Below are 17,505 nucleotides of genomic sequence, written 5' to 3' on the forward strand. Positions count from 1 at the left end.
AGTTTCTCCCTTACGGTCACCTTTTTGAACACCGCCAGATAGGTCTCGATGTCATCCGAGGGGGTAATCTTAGGGATCGGCGCACAAACCGCTTTTCGGGCATCGTAGACGCTCTGGGATGCTCCTGCCACTTGTAAAGCCATCACATGTTGCAATAGCAGCTGGTTGGTTCCTGCTGCTGCTTATTAGCCTCCTGCTGTTGCAAGTTAGCCTCCATGAGTAGGGTTGAGCGAACCCGAACTGTAAAGTTCGGGTTCGTACCGAAATTTAGGATTTTTGGACCCGGACCCAAACCCGAACTTTTCAGTAAAAGTTCGGGTTCGAGTTCAGTGTTCGGTGATTTATTGACACTTTTTGAAAGGCTGCAGAGCAGCCAATTAACAAGTGTTTTACTCTTGTGCCCTAGAAGCCATCACAGGGCACAGGCTGTGATTGGCCAGTGTGGCATGTGACCCAGCCTCTATATAAGCTGGAGTCACGTAGCTCTGCACGTCACTCTGCTGTGCTTAGTGTAGGGATAGGATGCTGCTGCTGTGAGGTAGAGAATAGGAAAGAATCTTTAATCTGAAGTGCTTGTTAACTCAGCGATCTACATAGATTTAGTTTTGTGGGTGCAGTGCACAATATTTTTACCCTGCCCTGAGCCCAGTGACACAGAGAAAGAGCTTTCATCCGTCTGTTAGTTAGGTGGGCTGCGGCGGCCATTTTATGCAAGCCCTGTGCAACAGCACAGCATATGTGCATTTGTGACATTTAAATCCAAGGGTTTAAAAAAACACCCATTTTTGGCAATATCCCACATCTGGTGCCTTTGCAGCATTTGTCAGTGTGAAATAGAAGCTTGCAATACTTCAATAATTTTCTGGGTTTAAAAAAATCACCAATTTTTTGCAATACCCTACATCTAGGGCCTATGCTGCATTTGTTAGTGTGACATACAAGCTTGAAATACTGCAATAATATTCTGTGTTTAAAAATAAATAAAAAAACATTTTTGGCAATCCCCTACATCTGGGGCCTATGCTTTATCTGTCAGTGTGAGATACACGCATTAGATACTGGTGTTCTATTCTGTTATTAAAAAAACACCCATTTTGGGCAAAAAACTAATTTTGCAGCCTTTGCTGCATCTGTCAGTGTGAGAAACACACGCGTTAGATACTGGTGTTCTATTCAGTTATTTTTAAAAAAAATACCCATTTTGGGCAAGATCTTAAATTTGAGAAATATGGTAAGCGCCGACAGGTTAGGGAGGGTGTTTAGGGACTGGTGGTTCCCCTTCTGTCACGGATGGTGTTGCAGAAAGCTGTAACTTATAAATAAACATCCGACTGGCTTGATCCCAAACTAAGGAGCATATGGGTGAGCCCTATAAAACCCCTAGAGCTCTCCCTGACTGCTATGCCCATGCAAAGATCTTTATGGTAGACGATTGCATGCCCTCGTACCTTATACTATGTGACACCTGAAAACCCTATAATAGTGAGGGGACATGACCACCGGCTCCCTGCACTTAATACGGATGGAGTCAGGGTAACCTACAATCAAGCCAGCAAGAAACACAAATAAAGGAAACAGACTTATCTGAGGAATCAGGAAAAGCAGCCTCCAGCAGTGAACACAATCCAGGAAGAAGTATAAACCGCAAAGTGAGGCAGTATGGGAGGGAATATAAAGGGAGACAATCAGTGCAAATAGGTGACAGCTGGGAGAAGGAAAGGAGATGAGAAAGTGAAACCAAAACAAAGAACATCATACAACAGGTAGAGAAGAACGTCTGCCAGATCTTCTCACAGAGCTGGCGGTAACACCTTCCCTGTGTACAGTTCTGGATCAGAGATTGCCCCATGGCGAGGGTTGATGGAGTATTTCTGGGCAGGCGGGGAATAATTACTGAAACATCTCCTGGGTTCAGCCTTGGGGGGGGCTTTGTAACCCCTCCTATCTTGAGAGCATATTTACCCCCCTCTCCCTGCTGGACTTCCTCTTGTCCGTGGAAGTCGAGTTGCCCGTCCTCCCTCCCTTAAGTGGGTGTTCATTGATGTTGTTTCAAGGTGATGTTGGATACTTGTTTATATTCTTTTCTTTTTCTTTCAAGAGCGATTCTGTTTGTTTCTGGTTGCGAAATCACAGCTGGCGGCATATAAGACAGTGGAGTTTGGTTGGAGCTATTGGCGTACTTGCCCACTGGGAGACCGGCGGATGGCATTACCGCCCGATGTTATAATTACCTGAGTTTGCCGTATTAATAATAAAAGCTGTGGCCGATCACCTCCCAGCAAACAGTTAACATGTCACTGTGTTTTTTATAGAATAAAAGTAATTAAAAAAGGGGGCCTTGGTGAAGAAGAGGAGGTTCTCCCCCTGCCCTTCCCTGCTTTGCCAACAGTCTGAGGAGAGCGTCAAATAAGGGATGTTGCCCGGTCGTGCAGCTGCTGGTGGAGCTCCTGTTGCAGGGAGAGGACGTGGTCGATCTGTGCCAGCTACACGCACAAGTGAAACACCTTTCTCAGGTGCGAGTAGGCGACAGAACCTTCAGCGTTATTTGGTCGGGCCTAATGCGGCTCTACGAATGGTGAGGCCAGAACAAGTACAGGCGATAGTAGATTGGGTTGCTGACAGTGCCTCCAGTTCCTTCACAATGTCTCTCACCCAGTCTCCTGTTGAAAGATCAGAGTTAGCACCTGCAGCCGATGTCTATCAGTCTTTCAACTCACCCCCTTGCATATCAGCCAAGCAGTCTGAGCCCGAAGTGCTAGCAGGGTTTCCCAGGGACATCCACCTAGCCCTGTCCCAGAAGTGGAAGAGATTGAGTGCACCGATGCCCAACCATTTATGTTTCAAGATGAGTACATGGGAGCACCACCACAGCACGTCTCGGATGATGACGAAACACAGGTGCCAACTGCTGGGGCTTTCGAAAGTGTGCAGACTGACAAGGATGGAAGGGGTCAAGACTGGTTGGAAGATGATGTGGAGGACAATGAGGAACACCACATGGAATCAAGGTCATGCGAGTGACCTGTGTAGTTCGGAGGAAGAGACGCTGGTTGCACAGAGCCACCAGCACAGCAGAAGAGCAGGGTGCAAAAGCGGAGCGGCCGTCCCCTAGACAGTATGCCTGTTACTGCCCACCGCACCAAGGGACCGAGCACACCAAAGCCAGCTCCAAGGAGTTCCCTGGCGTGGCAGTTCTTTAGACAATGTGCTGACGTCAAGACATGAGTGGTTTGCACGCTGTGCAATCAGAGCCTGAAGCGAGGCATAAACGTTCTCAACCTGAGCACAACCTGCATGACCAGGCATCTAAGTGCAAAGCACGAGCTGCAGTCTCGGCCTCTTCATCCACCTCTGGAGTGACAGTGGCACCTGCCACCCTGCAAACATCTGCCAGCAACACCACCACCTGGGTCACCAAGCATTTCCACAATGTCCCACGGAAGCGTTCAGCTCTCCATCTCCCAAATACTGGAGCGGAGGAGGAAGTACCCCCCTACCCACCCGCCATACCTGGCCCTGAATGCCAGTATTTAAAAATTACTGTCCTTTTAAATGCTGTCAGTTTTAAAAGCCTTATGGTGGTGGCTGTCCCATGGTACGTCGTACCCAGTCGCCACTACTTTTCCAGGCGTGCCATCCCTTCCCTGGACAACCAAGTGGGGGACAAAATCAGGTGTGCACTGCGCAACACCATCTGTGGCAAGGTCCACCTAACTATGGATATGTGGAACCAGTAAGCATGGTCAGGGACGTTATAGCTCAATAACAGCACACTGGGTAAATGCAGTAGAGGCTGAGCCTGAGGCGGATAGCAGTTTGGCGCATGTCCTTACACCACAAAGGATTGCAGGGTGCTTCAGTTTGCCTCCTGTTGCTTCCTTCTCCTACTCCGCTTCCTCATCCTCTACCGCCTCCTCATCCGGTCAGCGTAACACCTTCACCACCAACTTCAGCACAGCCAGGGGAAAATGACAGCAGGCAGTTTTAAAACTTATCTGTTTGGGGGACAAACCCCACACCGCGCAGGAGCTGTGTATGGGCCTTGAACAACAGACCGATGAGTGGTTGGTGTCAGTGAGCCTCAAGCCCGGCCTGGTGGTGTGCGATAATGGGCAAAATCTCGTAGCAGCTTTAGGACGAGCCGGTTTGACGCACATCCCTTGCCTGGCGCATGTGCTGAATTTGGTGGTGCAGAGGTTCCTTAAAAATTACCCCGATATGTCAGAGCAGCTGCATAAAGTGCAGGCCGTCTGAGCTCTCTTTTGGAGTTCTCACCCTGCTCCTGCTCGCCTGTCAGCGCTGTAGCATAACTTCGGCCTTCCAGCTCACCGCCTCATATGCGACGTGCGCACAAGGTGGAACTCCAGCTTGCACATTCTGGCCAGACTGTGCGAGCAGCAGCAGGCGATAGTGGAGTATCAGCTGCAGCATGCACGGGCGAGTCGCTCTGCGGAACAGCACCACTTCACCACCAATGACTGGGCCTCCATGCGAGACCTGTGTTCCTTGTTGCGCTGTTTTGAGTACTTCACCAACATGGCCAGTGCAGATAATGCCGTTATCAGCGTTACAATACCACTTCTATGTCTCCTTGAGAAAACTCTTAGGGCGATGATGGAAGAGGATGTGGCACAGGAGGAGGAGGCGTAAGAGGGATCATTTCATAGGGTTTCCGGACGGTCATTCAAAAGTGGCTCCGAGGGTGGGTTCCTGCACCCACAAATGCCAGGTACACAATTGTCCAGCCAGGGCACTTTTCTGGAGGATGACGAGGTCGAGGATGAGGAAGAGAAGATGGAGGAGAAGGAACCGTGTTCACAGTGGGGTGGCACCCAAACCAGCTTATGGCCATTACTGGTGCGTAGCTGGGGGGATACAGAGGACACAGACAATACACCTCCCACAGAGGACAGCTTGTCATTGCCTCTGGGCAGCCTGGCACACATGAGGGATTACTTGCTGCAGTGTCACAGCAACGACCACCGAGTTGCTCACATTCTAATTTGTGCTGATTACTGGGTGGCCGCGCTGCTGGATCCCCGTTACAAGGACATTGTACCGTCCTTAATTCCGTCACTGGAGCGTGATCGTAAGATGCACGAGTACAAGCACACGCTGATAGACGCGCTGCTGGTGGCATTTCCACCTGAAAGCGGGGGCACAGTGGAAGCACAAGGCAAAGGCAGAAGAGGAGGAAGAGGTCGCCAACGCAGCTGGGGCACCACCAGCACCTCAGAAGGCAGGGTTAGCATAGCCGAAATGTGGAAAAGCTTTGTCAGCACGCCACAACAACCAGCACCACCAGCTGATATGGAACGTCTTAGCAGGAGGCAGCATTTCAGCAACATGGTGGAGCAGTATGTGTGCACATGCCTACACGTACTGAATGGGTCTGCCCCCTTCAACTTCTAGGTCTCCAAATTGGGCACATGGCCTGAGCTTGCCCTTTACGCTTTGGAGGGGCTGGCCTGCCCTGCAGCCAGTGTATTGTCTGAACGTGTGTTTAGCACGGCAAGGGGGCGTTATCACAGATAAGCGCAGCCGCCAGTCCGCAGCCAATGTGGACAAGCTCACGTTCATTAAAATGAACCAGGCATGGATTCCACAGGACTTGTCCGTACCTTTTGCAGAATAGACATGTATACCGGCCTTACCCAGCCATTGTCATAATACAGCGCAATTGCTCATTGTTGTATTTTGGAAATTTCCCACTCTTTTGGAGTGTACCCTAATTTAAAAAAAATAATATTTAAACCAAAAACGAGTGTTGGCTACCTCGTTCTCCTCCACCGCCGCTTCCACCTACACTGCTACGTCCACCGCCTCCTCAAACTCCTACTCCATATGGGCCGCCACCTTTTTAAATTTGTACGTATTTTATTTTATATCATTTCACTCATTTGCCGGTGAAATTTACCAATTTTTGGCTGTGATATAGCACTGCTATACCTAGTAGACAGGTAAAAAAACAAAACATTAATTTGTCAGTTATATATTAGGGTGAAATTAACAAATTTTTGGGTGTGATATACCACTGCTCTACCTAGTAGACAGGTAAAAACATTTCACTAATTTGTCTGTTACATATTCGGGTGAAATTAACCAATTTTTGGGTGTGATATACCCCTGCTCTACCATGACGACTCATTTGATTCTTCATGCGATTCCCAACCTTACCACTCTGTGACTGGGGCACTGTGTTTACTACTCATGCTGTTTGCCACCTCACCACTCGGTCATGGGGGCATGTAACAGAACAGGTTCTGTAGAAATCTATGTTGAATCAGCTGACAATGGTGTAAAAGGAGTGTGCTTCTTCTTGACACTAACATTGACCTGTAAGGCTGAGTTCACACTGTTTTGGATGCACACAAGCTACGCTGTCTTATTGACTGTCTGCTCCAAATTACAAGCTATTAGTTTATCGTGCACGGAAAGACCACACTGAAGTATCAAAACAGAACTCATTTATTACAGGAAGTTATGCATTTTTTATATCATCAGAGAGGGTGTTCCTCTACTGAGGCTCATGCTATTGTTTCATTGGCCAAAATACAAAAACAAGAAAAGAGATTTTGGCATCTGCGCATTGTGCATTATTTCACAAACTTTGCTATGTAAACTATCTAAACATCTAGGTGCCAGCGCCATACTGTAATGGTTTCACATTTTTATCATGACATTCTCAAAATGGCTTCACATTAATATCATGACATCCTCAAGAACACAAGTTATTTGGTGAGTTTTGGCCTCGTAATTGCCCAAATAAGGGAAGTGTGAAGTGATTCTAAGAGTGACGCTTGTCATCTGGTTGTCATACGGACTCACAGTACTGTTTTATTACCACAGCAGACTCCCTATGCGTGTTATTGCAAGGCACAGTGTTCTACACCACTATACAGGCTCTCTGCAGCCAGGAAATAGCTGTTTTTTAACATGATTCGTCACAAATGAATTTGGATCGAATCAAATCTTTTTGGGAAATTTGGTGAAACGTTCTTATCATATTTTTGAGAAATTCGCTCATCTCTAATCATTAGTAGGGATGAGTGAACCCGGACCACCATGTTCGGGTTCATACCGAACATTACGGTGTCCAGGTACCGGAACATGGACATTGGCGCGAAAATCTGTGTTGGTGTTCGGTGTTCAGAGTATAAATAAAATTTGTTGAAAGGCTGCAGCGCAGCCAATCAAAAGACGTTTAAGCTGGGAGCACTTGGAAGCCTTTACAGTCTTGCCTAATTTTTGGGGATTCATCACACTGCATTCTCATCTGTCTGAATATTAGAAGAGGTTTAATCAGTGTACTAATTGTGTTGGTGAAACCAGAAGCGTAGCTATAGGGGGTGCAGAGGTAGCAGTCGCTACTGGGCCCAGGAGCCTGAGGGGGCCCAAAGACCCCTTGTGCTGCATAAGAAGACACCAGTATTATAGAAATGCTGGTCAAGTTACACCTGGCTGGAGGGAAGGGGTTGGTTCAATAATTTGGCGTGGGGGTAGTTTCAATTTTTACCTCAGGCAGCACAAAGGCTATATGCTTCCCTGCCCCTGACCACAGAGCACTGAGGGAAGGGGGTCCCAAATGGAACTCTTGCAACAGGGCCCATGAGCCTTTAGCTACGCCCCTGGGTGACACAAAGCCATAAAAAAAAAAAAATAACACTGCATTTTCATCCGTATTACTGTAATAGGAGAGTTAATCAATCTGTTAATTTTGTCAGTGACATACAGTAATTTTTTGGGGTTCCAAAGTCCACTGTTGCATCCGTCTTATTGTAATAGCAGCATAAACGATTCTGTTAATTGTGTCAGTGACTTATAGCCATTTTTAGGGGTGCAAAACAATTAATTTGCACCTGTGACACAGAAATACAATTGTTCGCCTGTCAGACAATTTGGTGGGTGACCATAAAAAAAAATGAGAGGAGCGTCAACTAAGGGAAGTGGCTGTGGTGCTGCTGCTGGTGTTGTTGGTGGTGGTGGATCTCCTGCTGTATCGATTTGTGCCAGCTATGCGCCCAAATAAAACACATTCCTTTGGTGCACGCAGGCGACAGGAGGTTCTGCGTCATTTTGCAGGCCCAAATACTGCTCTATGAATGGTGAGGCCAGAACAAGTAAAGGCGGTAGTAGATTGGATGCCTGACAGCGCCTCCAGTTCCTTCACATTGTCTTCCGCCCAGTCCCCTGCTGAAAGTGCAGAGTTGGCACCGGCAGCCCACGGGCATCTGTCTTTCACCTAAACCCCTGTTAAGCCCCAAGTCATGCAGCAGTCACTTATGCTTTTTGATGACTTTGCTGGCAGGGTTTCCGTGGGCCAAATTGAGTGAACTGATGCACAAGCAATTATGTTTGAGGATGAGGATGTGGGAGGACTGCCGCAGCGCGTCTCTGCTTATGATGACAAAACACAGGTGTCAACTGCTGCGGCTTTCTGCACTGTGCAGACCCGTCATGAGGGAAAGGGTGATAAAAATAAAAAAATAAAAAATTGTTGGCTACCTCCTCTTCTGCCTACATTGCCACGTTCGCCTCATCCGCCTCTTCGCTAACATTGCCACATACGCCTCCTCCTCCACTTGTACCCCCACCTCTTGGCTCAAGATTAGGGTTGAGCAAACTGTAAAGTTCGGGTTCGTACTGAACTTTAAGATTTTTGGACCCCGGACCCGAACATTTCCGTAAAAGTTTGTGTTCGGGTTCGGTGTTCGGCGCTTTCTTGGCGCATTTTGAAAGGCTGCACAGCAGCCAATCAACAAGCGTCATACTACTTGCCCCAAGAGGCCATCACAGTCATGCCTACTAATGGCATGGCTGTGATTGACCAGCATGTGACCCAGGCTCTATATAAGCTTAAGTCACATAGCGGTGCACGTCACTCTGCTGTTACAAGTGTAGGGAGAGGATGCTGCTGGACTTTTGATTTCAGGGAGAGAATAGGAGAGAATCTAACTCCGCGATCCACAGACAAATAGTTTTGTGGGTGCAGGGCACAATCGTTTTACCTTGCCCTGAGCTCATTGACCAAAAAAAACTAACTTTTATAATTCTGTTAGTTAGGTGGGGGGCGGCGGCGGCCATTTTATGCAAGCTCAGTGCACCAGCACTGCATCTGAGCTTTTGGAACATTGCAAATCACCATTGTTTTGGCAAACTACAACATCTGGATTAGTCAGTGTGAAATTTAAGCTAGAAATACACCCATCATTTTCTGTGGTATAAAAAACACTCTTTTTTTTCTTCAAAAAACTGTATTTTCCAGATCTGCAAGTGTTAAATTCAAATTTAATATATACAGCTTTCATATTCTGTTACCAAAAAACACATTTTGGCAATCTACAACCAGGGGCGGATTAAGTGCATGATAGGCCCGGGGCTGTCTACCCAACTTGGGCCCCCCTCCATTTTAGTTTAGTTTTTTTTTTGTATGAAGAGGCTGCGGTGCTTCATGTGCGCCACAGTCTCTTCTTAGGCCATATGACATCTTCAGACTAAAAAAAATACCCCAAATTGGGTCCTAAACTGAAAAATTTGGTCGCCAAATTTAAAATACATATAATTGTAATAAAAAAGACATGGAGGAGAATACAGCACCACATGCCTCTTACATCCAGTGACATCTCCTGTCATGTAGACCTTCTCTTTCCTCTTCTCCTCCATTTGACCCAGACCACCATGGCAAATTCTTTTAGCTGCATCTCGTCTCTACAGTTTGTAACACAGACACGTTAGATTTCTCAATTTTTCCATCAACCTCCTCATCCTGGTGTCCGCACAGTGTCATCCTGCCACCCCTAATACTGTGCCGGATGTGCTCCCCAATGCCCCAGGAACTATACTGCTGAAAAAATAGTGACCCTAATAGACATAATTGGGGTAATTTATCAAACTGGTGTAAAGTAGAACTGGATTTCCAAAAGAGCTGTCAAATATGAAAGGTGGAATCTGATTGGCTGCTATGGGCAACTAAGCCAGTTCTGCGTTACACCAGTTTGATAAATTACCCCAAATGTTCCTATAGTGTCCACAGCAGCTATAATGTCCCCTAGAGACCCCCAGTAATAATAACACCCAATACTGTGCTCCAGGCAATAATCCCTGTATAGTGTCCCCAGAAATAATAGAATTGCCCCTACAGTGCCTCCCCAATAGCAACACCCCCATATAGTAATTTCCACCACACTGCCCCCACATAGTAATCCCCCATAGTAATTTCCCCCCACACAGTAATTTCCCCCAAACTGCCCCCGTATAGTAGTTTGCCCCCACACATTAATTTGCCCCACACTGCCCCCACATAGTAATTTTCACCACACTGCCCCCACATAGTAATTTGCCCCCACACTGTGCCCACATAGTAATTTGCCCCCACATAGCAATTACCCCACACTGTCCCCACATAGAAATTACCCCACACTGTCCCCACATAGAAATTACCCCACACTGTCCCCACATAGAAATTACCCCACACTGTCCCCACATGGCAATTTCCCCCAAACTGCCCCCACACAATAGTTTCCCCCACACTGCCCCCATATAGAAATTTGCCCCCACATAGTAGTCCCTCCCATAATAATTTGCCCCCACATAGCAATTTGCCCCCACACTGCCCCCACATAGCAATTTTCCCCCACACTGCCCCATCTAGTAATTTGCCCACACATAGTAGTCCCTCTCATAATTATTTGCCCCCACATAGCAATTTGCCCTCACATAGTAATTTGCCCCCACATAGTAGTCCCTCTCATAATAATTTGCCCCACATAATAATTTGTCCCCACATAGTATTCCCTCCCATAATAATTTGCCCCCACACTGCCCCATCTAGTAATTTGCCCCCACATAGTAGTCCCTCTCATAATTATTTGTCCCCACATAGTAGTCCCTCTCATAATAATTTGCCCCCACATAATAATTTGCCCCTACATAGTATTCCCTCCCACACTGCCCCCACATAGCAATTTGCCCCCACTGGACCATCTAATAATTTGCCCCTACATAGTATTCCCTCCCATAATAATTTTCCCCCATAAAGCCCCCACATACCCCCCCACATGTACTCGATTTATCTTCCCTAATATGTCCTCCTGTTTGTCTCCCCCAAAGTAGGAACATGAAATAAAAAAATTAAAAATGAACAAAAAATGAAAAGATAAATACTCACCTATGTCCAGGGCCATGCGCTTGCTCCCAGAGGAAGGCGGGATGAGTCAGGCGCGTCACAGTGCTGCGTCCCGGCACAGGCGCGCGATGACGTCATCACGCACGCCTGCGTCGGGATTTCACTACCGCATAGGCCTCAGGCCTACAAGGCCTGAAGCCTATGGCGGTGATCGGCGATGGGACAGGGAGCTATGTGCTCCCGTGCCCCGCCGCAGTATGTGGGCGTTCGGGTCAGCGTTGGGCCCCCCAGCGGTGCTGGGCCCGGGGCTGCTGACCCGAACGTCCCTATTGTAATTAGCCACTGTCTACAACATCTGGATTAGTCAGTGTGCAATTTAAGCTAGACATACACCCATCATTTTCTGGGGTTTGAAAAACACACTTTTTTTTTCAAAAAACTATATTTTCCTGTTCTGCAAGTGTTAAATTCAAGTTTAATATATACAACTTTCATATTCTGTTACCAAAAAAACACTTTTTTGGCAATCTACAACATCTTGATTAGTCAGTTTGCAATTTAAGCTAGAAATACACCCATCATTTTCTGGGGTTTGAAAAACACACTTTTTTGACAAAAAACACTATTTTCAGGCCTTGCAGCATCAGCACATGTGAAATTACAGGCTTATATACTGCTGTCAAATTCAGTTGTTAAACAAACACTCGTTTGGGCACAAAAAATTTACTTGGCAGCCTTTGATGCAGATGTCATTGTGAGATACACACTTAATACATTTGGGTTACATTCTGAGATTTTAAATACCACCATTTGGTGCACCAATATTGAATTCAGGCCTACACTGGTTCAGGCCCTGTGAGATACACCCTCTACATACAGGGGTTTGAATCAGGGATTTGAAATACAGCCAATTGAAATACAGCCATTTTGTGCAAAGAAATATTAACTTCAGGCCTACACTGGTTCAGGACCTGTGAGATACCCCCTCTACATACAGGGGTTTGATTCAGGCATTTGAAATACAGCCATTATTATTTTTATTTTTTTTAATTAATGATTTTTATTTTCATAAAAAACATACATGTGGAAAAACACGTAACATTACAGGTACATATATCTCATGCACAAAATAATTTTAAGAGTACGCGGTGAAATAAAGACGTTATCATCAGTACACTACCCAAGTAGTACTAGTAGGCCAGATATTGAAAAGACAGCTCAATGCGTATAAGTTAGGCAACTTAGTAATCGAGAGGGGGGGGGGAGAGGGAAAAGAAGGGGGGGGAGGGAAGGTAAGGAAAATAGACAAGGGGACAAGGGGAGGTATCTCCTTGGCTTGATATGTCATATGCTTGTTTGAAAGACATTATGAGAAATGCCTGAATTCTTTTCACGGATTCCAGATTTTTAGAAAAACAGATCTTGTTCTCAGTTCCCAATGAGAGATTTCCTCCAGTCTATATATTTGGTCTATCTTAGTATACCAACTCTCAAGGCTGGGTGTATCTTGAGTAAGCCATAGTTTCGGGAGAAGTAGTCTAGCTGCGCTTAGCATAAGTAAGAAGAGAGAAGCCTTATATTTATAAATTTTCTGGACTCCCAGGGAGAGAAGGGTTAGTTCCGGGGTACAGGAAATATTAGTCTGGCATATTTTGTTGATGGTTTTCAGTATCTCCTCCCACCACCTTTTGATCACACGACAAGACCACCATATGTGAAAATAAGAGCCTTTCTCTGTTTGACACCTCCAACAGAGAATCGAAGAGTCTCTGCTGTATAGGCAGGTTTTGTCTGGGGTTTTATACCAGCGGGATAGGATCTTGTAGCTATTTTCTTGCGCTCGGGTGCATCTAGATATTTTATGTGGGGAAATCAGTATGGAGGAAATCTCAGCTTCTGATAGGGAGCGTTGTAGATCTCTCTCCCATAAGCCTACCATAGCTTGTCGGTGGGTAATAATTCAATTAATTATTAATTATGGTCATAAAAATAATTAACCAAAAAAAAAATTAAAATTTATAAAATTTGTCATAAATTCTTAAAATCATGACCTGGTGAATTGTAGACAACCTAATTGATACAATTCACATCTGAGTCTGACTATTTCCTCAGATAAATAAGTTCTTTTTGACGTGAGATGACGTTAATGATAAAATGTAGGTCTGCATTATACAATAATACACAGGTATTATAAAAATATGCAGATTTATTGGTTACAAGATTATAAACATATATAAGTAAATAAACACAATGATACATGCAAATGAATATATATAGCGTTAATATAAAGCATTACAAGCTTAACAATACATGTGAGTGGAAATAACTTGTCACATTATACACAAGCTATTATTAGGTTAGGATATCAAAATATGAACATAAGTTATATATATCACTTCTGTTCAGAGAAAACCTCATGATATCAGGATGGGCATGTCTAATCCTAGACATCAATATAGAATGCTAAATACATTCTGCACCCCTCTAACCAACTACACATCACATGGCTTCAGGCATGGGCAAATCCATCCAAGGATACAACTTAGAAGAGATAACTGTATCCTTCCGCCCCATCCTGGACTATTTTCACATATATAACTTTGGTAAGACTATTAAGACGAATAACAGGGATCTAGGATCTTGCTAGACCATATCTTAAATGGGAAGGATTTGATATAAGTCCTTCCTGTGGGAATCCATCACTTAGGCTACTTTAACACTAGCGTTCGGAGCAGATCCGTCTGATGTTTCATCAGACGGATCCGCTCCGATAATGCAGACGTTTGCATCCGTTCAGAACGGATCCGTCTGCATTATTACTTAGAAAATTTTCTAAGTCTGAAAGTAGCCTGAGCGGATCCGTTCAGACTTTACATTGAAAGTCAATGGGGAACGGATCCGCTTGAAGATTGAGCCATATAGTGTCATCTTCAAGCGGATCCGTCCCCATTGACTTACATTGTAAGTCTGGACGGATCCGCTCGCCTCCGCACGGCCAGGCGGACACCCGAACGCTGCAAGCAGCGTTCAGGTGTCCGCTCACTGAGCGGAGCGGAGGCTGAGCGCTGGCAGGCGGATGCATTCTCAGTGGATCCGCCTCCACTGAGAATGCATTAGGGCCAGACGGATGCGTTCGGGGCCGCTCGTGAGCCCCTTCAAACGGAGCTCACGAGCGGAGCCCCGAACGCTAGTGTGAAAGTAGCCTTAGCTTGGCGAAGAATGTTCTTTTAATATATATATTTATATATATATATATATATATATATATATAAAAGCAATTATTTAATGCTTTGCTAGATTATAAGTCTAGATTCTTCTGCAGGTAGAATGAAGCCTCACAATATCCTAAGACTACATCTCAATATGGAGATGATCAATTAATTTAATTATTTATTTATTCGCCAATCTAGATGGTATAATTTCACCCACACTATCAAATTAGTCTTAATAAAATGAAATATAATTTTCTGTGTCTCTTACCAAGTCCTAGTAGGAATCTCACTTCTGCTCCTAGGAAAGCTGGGTGGTCCATCATAGCACATCTCACCATGGCTTTCATCTTGATAGACCTCAACTTCTCCTCTTCTTTCTCTCTTTTCTCTCCTTCTGTGTATGGCTTATGATCCCAAACTTATCAGTTAGACACACCTTCCTAGTTTGGACCTTTCCAATCATTGTCGGATGGGCGTGACCATTGATAAAAATTGTGACATCATAACCTTACCCAGAATGCATTTTTGCTACTGTTGTAATGTCACCTACTGATACATAGGTGGCACTGCTGTATAAGCTATCTGCATCATAGTATAAAGGGTTAACTTATGTAAGTCTGAATATACATTTTGACCTTAGAAGCTTTAATTCAAAGCTATAGGGATTAATTCTGACACTTGTAGCAATTAGAGACAGACCTCTAGGCGTCTCTCTGAAGGTTTCTCACATTTAATTTATGGATCGTAAATGGCTTGTTTTCTCACAGAGATATCAGTACCTCCTCTGTCATACCAAAGATGTGATTAATTGTTACAAAACACACATCTTCACAGACACTCTTCTAATGAGAAATATATACAATATACTGGATACATGTTGTCTTCGTAACATATAACAATATAATAAACAAATATATATGTCCTACTGATTGTCTTATGCTAAGGACTAAGGCTCATTAAATGAATACATACATATTATATATTTTGCTTCATTAATAAATGCCTAATTGTATAGGTAATTATCACCAGCTGCACAGAGCTTATCTTTATCGCCCGTCATAAATTTAAGTAAGTAAACAAGGAGGCCTCTTCTCAGACTGGTACATTCATGAGAAGAATAACATTAAAGAGCAGAAACCTTTGTGTGACCTTAATTTGGCCTACTCAAGACATACAAAATTGTAACTATAGTCGATCATGGCTCTTAAAGGCAATGAAGATCCATCTTGACAATAATGAATTGGATATCAATGCATTTACCTATGAAAAGGCACAACAAGCTGGTTTGGGGTCAGAAACTGAGCTTTTTAGGTTCCTATATATTGTGGAGATAGTCTTGGGGGGTATAGTTTAGTGTTTAAGAGTTTTTCAAACCAGGAGAGTTCAGTATGGGTCGGAGTGCTTTTGAGTGAAGAAAGAGTTTCTGTTTTCAGAAAGCTCAATGTGATGGGGTTACAGAGCTTAATTTTTAGAAGGTCGCATAACTTTTGGTCGGGTAGCAAACACCACGGACGTGTGAATGCAGCCCAACACTGTAGCGTTAACTTTTTCAGTTATCCATAAATTTTACCCAAAAGCCAAATATCCCGAACTTTTTGTGAGTAATGTATATTCATCAGAAAAGAATGATGGACCTAAAAGCACATGTATATAGATTTACTAGAATGTTTAGACAGTGTAAAGTTAGCCAGTCTAAAAATGTGCCATATTTATCACAGTGGCTAATGCTGGATAATGATAAGTCTGGTGCACCTTTAGGCACTTTTATCAAACTTTACATTCATTAACTATTCATTGGCTTAGGTTACGTGAAAATTTTGCTGCAGTTATGGTTCAAGCACTTGCATGTTAAGCCAAATTCCCTTTCCCAGGAAGCCACACTGTCTTGTCGTGCAGTTCTCAAAAATTGTCTGAAACACATAATAACTTTGGTGTGCTTAGGCTACTTTCACACTGCCGTTTCTGGGTCCGCCTGTGAGATCCGTTTCAAGGCTCTCACAAGCGGCCCCAAACGGATCAGTTTAGCCCCAATGCATTCTGAATAGATGCGGATCCATTCAGAATGCATCAGTTTGGCTCCGTTCCGCCTCCATTCCGCTCTAGAGGCGGACACCAAAATGCTTGCAGCGTTTTGGTGTCCGCCTGGCGGTGCGGAGCCAAACGGATCAGTTTACATTGACACAAATATGGTGCAATTGGAAACGGATCCGCCCCCCATTGACTTTCAATGTAAGTCAGGACGGATCCGTTTGACTTACACTTACACTTAGATTTTTTTTTTACTAAGTTATGCAGACGGATCCATACTGAACGGATACCAGCGTTTGCATTTATAGGTGCGGATCCGTCTGTGCAGATACCAGACGGATTCGCAACTAACGCAGGTGTGAAAGTAGCCTTACACTTTTTTTTGGGCTCAATTAAGCCAGAATTCTGCCTCATTTTTTATTAATAAATCTCCAAATGGTATTGTAACATAGTAACATAGTTTGTAAGTCTCAAAAATCCATCCACCCAGTTCAGCCTGTTATCCTGCAAGTTGATCCAGAGAAAGGCAAAAAAAAACTTGCGAGGTAGAAGATAATTTTCCTCATTTTAGGGGAAAAAAAGTCCTTCCCGACTCCAATCAGGCAATCAGAATAACTCCCTGGATCAACAACCTATGTCTAGTAACTATAATATGAATATTATTACACTCCAGAAATACATCCAAGGCCCGCTTTAACTTTTTTAGTGAATTCACCATCACCACCTCTGTAGGAAGAGATTTCCATAGTCTCACTGCCCTTACCGTAAAGAATCCTTTTCTATGTTTGTGTACAAATATTCTTTCCACCAGACACAAAGTATGTCCCCTCATCACAGTCAAAGTCCTGGGGATATATTTATACATAGTTATTAGATCTCCTCTTAGTCATCTTTTTTCTAAAGTGAATAACCCTAATTTTGATAATCTTTCTGGGTACTGAAGTCCACCCATTCCAATTATTACTTTAGTTGCCTTTCTCTGAATCCTCTCCAGATATGCTATGTCTGCCTTGTTCACAGGAGCCCAGAACTGTACACAGTAGTCCATGTGTGGTCTGACTAGTGATTTGTAAAGTGGCAAGACTATATTCTCATCACGGGCATCTAAGCCCCTTTTGATACACCCCATAATCTTATTGG

Source organism: Bufo bufo, chromosome 3 (assembly GCF_905171765.1).
Source record: "Bufo bufo chromosome 3, aBufBuf1.1, whole genome shotgun sequence".
Lineage (NCBI taxonomy): Eukaryota > Metazoa > Chordata > Amphibia > Anura > Bufonidae > Bufo > Bufo bufo.